Raw genomic sequence first — 6,720 nt, 5'->3', positions numbered from 1 at the left:
ATCAACGGAGGCCTCCCCGACATATGTTGCAATGTCTTCAATAGCATGCTCTTACTTCGTCTTTCCTTTAATAAGTCATCAAATTTGGTGTTTTTTTATCCTGAGTTGCTATGGGAAACAAAGGACGAAATACAATTGATTCCTCCATTTAAGTGGTTCTCGCTTATCCTTATTCCTATTCCTAATCCCTCCCCGGGTAGTTCCCAATGTTTGGCACTTTCCACATTTCGTGGGTGCAATATCGACACATTCGCTCATGATCAAGTTACGACCCAAGATCTATGACTATATTATGTTAACTGTTCGTATTTCGTTCCATCAGTATGCTCCCAGGAACCTATAATTATGATCCGTTTGCTAGAACCGAAGGGTCTTTCTGTCATGAACAATCATCATTTTTTGATGGTTTTTCCGCTTCTCGTCTAAGGAAGGGGTATTCTCTTTTACCTTTACTTAGTCTAGGGTACGAACTCTATTATTAGGTAGCATTCATGGGCAAAGCAAGAGATGATGCTAGTCTAAAAATGATAGCCATTCGCGCTGCTTTAAAAGAGAAAAACACTTCATTTCACTTCCGTGAACTGGCTATAAGGGTTGTCCTAAGGTTCTTAGTTCTCTCTTCGAAAGTTGATAACATCCTCTAATAGAAGAATAGAATCGTAAAGCATCGAGTATTATCCTGTCTTCCTTACGCCTCATACTACTGATATCCTTAATAGTACACATGTTTGCATGCTTGATTTTGAGTTGTTTATTATGCATTTTTATATTAGAATCACCCTATTTTAGCTTCCTTTGTGTCTCAAGTGTTTTTATAGGTACATCATCAAAGTTAGAGAGAAGTTCGACCAAAATCGGGAAGAAATGGCCGAATCGGGCGTGTTAGGCTGTTCAACACGCTCGTGATGAGGAGCACAGTTAGGGTCAAAGGGCGTGCTAAAATGCCTTACCTATGGCGAGAAGAAGTGATTTACAATATGGTTTTCAAGAGTGACACGGCCTAAGAGCATGCCCGTGTTGAGTAGCAAGGCCCAAATCCAAGTCGTGCTGAAGAAGGCCAAATGTACACTTTTAAATCAACATGACATGGATCCAGGCCGTGCTGGTCAGCACGTCCCAAATCTAGGCCGTGTTGGATCCCAAAACCTAATTTAAAAGAAAAGAAAAATAAAAAAAAGGCTAGAGAGACGTAGAGAAAGAACTTTAGGGTATTCAAGACAAACCTTGAGAACAACCTTCTAGACGATCAAGAAGAGGAAAATAGAGACGAGCTCCACTTCAACATCATCCAGATAGCTATTCTTGAGGATTGATTTGAAGATTCAAAGGAAAGAAGAAGGAGATCTTGAGCTGCAAAGATTGGATTCAGAGTTATTCAAGATGAGATAGCATTTCCACCATTTTGGAAAAGGGTGTTCATGTTCTTGTCGATTCTTGTTTACTTTTGTATTGATTCTTGTATTGACTTAATCATGAACATGTGTAACTAATCTTATTAAACCCATTTGGGGGTGATCTTTAGCTATGCTAGGCTTGTTATGTGCTTAAGTGATTGGATTATTGATTTAAGATGGTAGTTTTCATTCAAGTATAATACAATCTATTGTTTCTTCTTCATTGTTGAATCAATTTGAGAAATCTTTTGTAATTGAGAAATTCAATTGAGTTTGGACAACTTACTAGAATAAGAACTAGACATTCTTAGTAGCGGTAATTTAAAGATTAATGCTATTCTAAAATCAATTATTATGAAGAGATTCTAACTTTAGATCTTTCAGATTAGGAATTGGTTAACTCGAGAGAGAGGCCAATTTATTTAAGAAATTGTTCACATATCGTAATTCTTAATTAATCAATGCATAATTTATTGTTTTAAGCCGGCTAGCTAAAAAGATCCCCAATTGGGTTAACTCATCTTATTGTCTTTTCCAAACTTTTATTCTCTTTGTTAAAATTTAGTTTTCATTTGCATTCTCATTCATTTTAAATTGATAATCTTCACCTCCTTTTGATCGGTTAGGTAATAGGAATAGCGTAGTAGCAGCAGCTTCTCAGTTTCCATGGGATACGACATTGATACTTGACATAGCTAGATTACATTTGATAGGTGCACTTACTTGTAGACTGCTAGTCGTGTTTAGCAAAACATCAAGTTGTTGGCGCCGTTACCAGGGACTATTTTGAGAAATATTATGAACTGTGTGTTCTTGTTAATTTAGCCATTTATTCTTTGTTCTTTATTTGTTTTTATTTGAATTTATTATTTTATTCATTTGTGTTGTTGGTTATTCATTGTCCAATTCTGATCTAGTAGACTCTCTACTAGAACCAGAGAGATCCCTTAGGCAGTTGAGGAAGCGGTTGAACGTAGAGGAGTAAGAGATTCAGGTTGGAAAAGTCGTAGATGAGAGTGAACTAGAAGACAATATAGTAGAGATGGCAGACGCCAAAAATAACAATAAGAATAACTAGATGATGTATGATTTTGTGAAACCATCGCTGGATGGGATGCGAACATGCATTACTAGACCGGTTGTCGCCGCCAATAATTTTGAAATAAAGACTAATGTGATTCAGATGGTGCAGCAAACGATTTAGTTCAGAGGCTTGCCATATGAGGATCCTAACACGTATATAGCGAGTTTCTTGGAGATTTGTGATACCTTTAAGATTAATGGGACAACAGACGATGTAATTCATCTCTGCTTGTTTCCATTTTCCTTGAGGGATAGGGCAAAGCGGTGGCTACAGTCACTACCTCCAAACACTATCAATACTTGGGATTCTTTGGCAGAGAAATGTCTATTTAAGTACTCTCCTCCCTCTAAAATTCTTAAACTTAAAAATGACATATCTTCTTTTGTGCAGTTTGATGATGAGTCGATGTACGACACCTGGGAGAGGTATAAGGACCTATTGCAATGCTACCCACACCATGGACTACCAATCTGGTTACAGGTACAAACTTTTTATAATGGTTTAAATTTGGCTACTAAGCAGATGGTGGATGCAGTTGCAGGTGGTTCTTTGAGCAGCAAGACCCCAGAGCAAGCCCAAAGCTTGATAGAGGAGCTGGCCACAAATAATTACCAGTGGCACGCTACTAAGAGCAGGATGGGATGTCAAGGGAGTGTAGACCAGTGGATGCCACTGAAGCCTTGGCAGCTCAAGTGGAGTTATAATCCAAGAAAATTGATCAACTCTAGATGCCTATCCAAGTAGCTCAAGCAAGCTGTGAGTTTTATGGTGGCCCGCATTTCAGTAGTAACTGTATGTTGTGAGGTATGTTTGCTTCTTCTTCATCTAACCATGTGCGGAGTCAGCCTAGGCAGCAAAACAGCCCGTATAGCAACACTTATAATTTGGAATGGAGAAATCATCCGAACTTCGGATGGAGGAATAATACTTGATGATATTATTGAGACACAGTTGCAGGAAATGTTAGTTGAAGACCCTCTATAAGTTACTTTACCAATGGAAGATGAGCATGAGCTGTTAAATGATAAAGTGTTAGAGCAGCTTGGATTTTTTTAGCAAATGAGCCAAGCAAAGAGGATAATAAGTTTGTTGTAATTGACAAGGTAGGTGTGCAGAAGTTGAGGCCATCAGTTCAGGAACCACCAATTCTTGAGTTGAAAGAGCTCCCAAAGCATATCGACTATGCATATCGAGACAAAGGCAATAGTTTGCCCGACATTTCAGCAGCAGACTTGACACTCGAGGTAAGGGAGATAACATTACCCTCTCTAAGGAAGTACCAAAAGGCCTTTGCTTGGAAGAATGCTGACATTATAAGGATTGGCCATACTTATTGCTCACACAAGATTCTTATGGACAATATCCATAACCTGGCAGTTAAACCCGCACATGAAGGGAGTGGTCAACGAGTCCAGCTAAATGACTTGGGAAAAAAAGAAGCACTTTTGGGAGGCGCCCCAACTTGTATTTTATGTTTTTGACATTTTGAGCGTTGGTTTTGGAACATTTTCTTAGTTTTAGTTTTCATTTTTCATTTAATTCTCATTTTCATTTTCTATTATTTTTGTATTTTCCACTACCAGCGGCCGAGGCACCACCACCTCCGCCACCGCCACCATCCCAGCAGGATGAGTAGGGCAGTATCTCTTTGTATTTATCTCCTTTCCTTTTTTTATACTTACTATGTTGTTTCCCAACTCCTTTATACACTATGGATAGTGTGTCCTTCAAGTGTGGGGTGGGTAAGCCGTTCTTTTGTTTTTTTTTCTTATATTTTTCTATTGTTACTTATTGTATTATTGGTTATGTATATAGTTAGGATACATAGGATGGTTATTAGCTTTTTGTTTATCTTCAAAAGATTGATAGTTATGATTATGAGCATGAGATTTTTCCTCCTTGTGTATGTTGCTTTTGGAATATTATTGAGCAATTTTTAGTTTATCATAGTTATTGGGTTAAAGAAGTATTACTTGACCATTCTTTAAGTTAGTTAATTTGGATTTGATTAGTTTTTATGTTTTGTGTATGAATTGATTAAATGATGATTTGATTAATGGTATTTGGACACCTTATGCAACTGTACACACTTCAATTGTGAGTTTTTGAACCTAATTGAGCATACATCACAAATGCACCTTTTTCTTGTTTGAGTGTGTATTGTATTCTTCTTATTTCTAGAACTTGCTCGGTAATGCTTGTTGAGGTCACATGAACAATCAAATGTTATGAAATGATAAAGGCACTCAGGATTCACCATTATAGTTAAAAGCCAACTTGTGAATATTTTTACCATTAGTTAGCCAAGTTTGAGCCTATCCACTTTCTTCATTTTTACCATTTTGCTTTATCATCACACTTTGTTAAATCTGTCGTTTGTTAATCCCTACCCTATTTCTGGAATTTTTGCAATGTGTTAATTGAGTTGTTGGATAAAATGTCTATTTTATTTGTACTTTGAATTGACTAAGTCCTTTAAAGATTTGGTTAAGATGCTCTCTTCAATCCAAAGTAATTCTATTTTATTGTTTCTTCTAAAAAAAACAAACAAATAGTCCTTTATTAAGTGTTCATTCATTTTTCACTTTTTGAGCATCTTGTTTTAGAGACTTGGGAACTATAGTGAATTTAATTATCTTTGTTTGGCATTTAGTCCTTTTTTAGTTGAAATTATGGGTAAGGCATTGCAACCATAAATTATTTACACCTCACTTCCAAATTTCCATACCTAAAACTAAGCCCCATTACAACCCTTATGAAGACCCTTTTTTATTGTGATATTTGATTGTTTGTAGTAGTGGAGATGGGATTTATGAGCAAGCCTATGGTAAGTAAGTTGAATATAGTTGCTTTGAAGGATTGATGACCACCTTTTAAACACCGAGTGCATAGAGTGATCCCTTGTGAGGTATATGGTTTCTTGAATATTTGATGTGGGATGTATTATTTAGTTTCTTCTTACACTAACATGATAATTATTCTTGTTTAGATTGCTAGTTTAGCTTTTGGTTGATTTTCAATTTAGGATAGATTAAATGTTGCTTAATTGTAATTAAATGCATAAATTTTAAGGAGGGTTGATTGCATGTTTATGATCTAAATTGTTAATTGCTTGAGGACAAGCAAAAGCTCAAGTGTGGGGTGATTTGATATCCTTGATATTACACATGTTTGCATGCTTGATTTTGAGTTATTTTTAGGGCAAATTATGTGTTTTTGTATTAGAATCACCTTGTTTTAGTTTTCTTTGTGTCTCAAGTTTTTTTCTAGGTAATCATCAAAATTAGAAAGAAATCAAACCAAAATCGAGAAGAAATGGTCGAATCGGGCGTGTTAGACTGTTCAACACCCCTGTGCTGAGGAGCACGATTAGAGTTAGAGGGCGTGCTGAAATGCCTTACCTATAGCGAGAAGAAGCGATTTACAGCACGGTTTCCGAGAGTGGCACGGCCTAGGAGCATATGCCCGTACTGAGCAACACAACCCAAATCTAAGCCATGCTGAAGAAGGACAGATGTACACTTTTAGATCAACACGGCATGGACCATCACGGCCCAAATCCAGGCCGTGTTGGATCCCAAAACCTAATTTAAAAGAAAAGAAAAAGAAAGAAAAAAAGAGGCTGGAGAGACGTAGAGAGAGAACTTTGGGGTCTTCAAGACAAACCTTGAGAGCAACCTTATAAACGATCAAGAATAGGAAAACCGAGACGAATTCCACTTCAACATCATTTAGATAGCTGTTCTTGAGGATTGCTTTGAAGATTCAAAGGAAAGAAGAAGGAGATCTTGAGCTGCAAAGATTGGATTCAGAGTTATTCAATATGAGATAAAATTTCCACCATTTGAGAAAAGGGTGTTCATATTTTTGTCAATTCTTATTTACTTTGTCTTTGATTCTTGTATTAGTTTAATCATGAACATGTGTAACTAATCTTATTAAACCCATTTGGGGTGATCTTTAGCTATGTTAGGCTTCTTTTGTGCTTAAGTGATTAGATTGTTGATTTAAGATTATAGTTTTCATTCAAGTATAATACAATCTATTATTTCTTCTTCATTGTTGAATCAATTTAAGAACTCTTTTGTAATTGAGAAATTCAATTGAGTTTAGACAACTGCTTGTATGATTAAGTGATTTGCATCTTAGAGATAAGTGTAATAACTTACTGGAATAAGAACTAGACATTCTTATTAGCGGTAATTTAAATACTAATGCTATTCTAAAATCATTTATTAGAAA

The 6,720-nt window shown here is 36.3% G+C and overlaps 1 non-coding gene across 1 annotated transcript; it reads right to left on the bottom strand.

The window, feature by feature from the left end:
• Positions 1-2,835: 2,835 nt before the first annotated feature.
• LOC112536732 lies at positions 2,836-2,942 on the bottom strand. The gene has a single exon (XR_003080697.2). It is a non-coding gene; the product is annotated as a small nucleolar RNA R71 (small nucleolar RNA).
• Positions 2,943-6,720: the final 3,778 nt, after the last annotated feature.

Source organism: Ricinus communis, chromosome 1 (assembly GCF_019578655.1).
Source record: "Ricinus communis isolate WT05 ecotype wild-type chromosome 1, ASM1957865v1, whole genome shotgun sequence".
Taxonomy (NCBI): domain Eukaryota; kingdom Viridiplantae; phylum Streptophyta; class Magnoliopsida; order Malpighiales; family Euphorbiaceae; genus Ricinus; species Ricinus communis.
The sequence above is the reverse complement of the archived record's forward strand: the minus strand, read 5'-3'. Positions and strand labels throughout refer to the sequence as shown.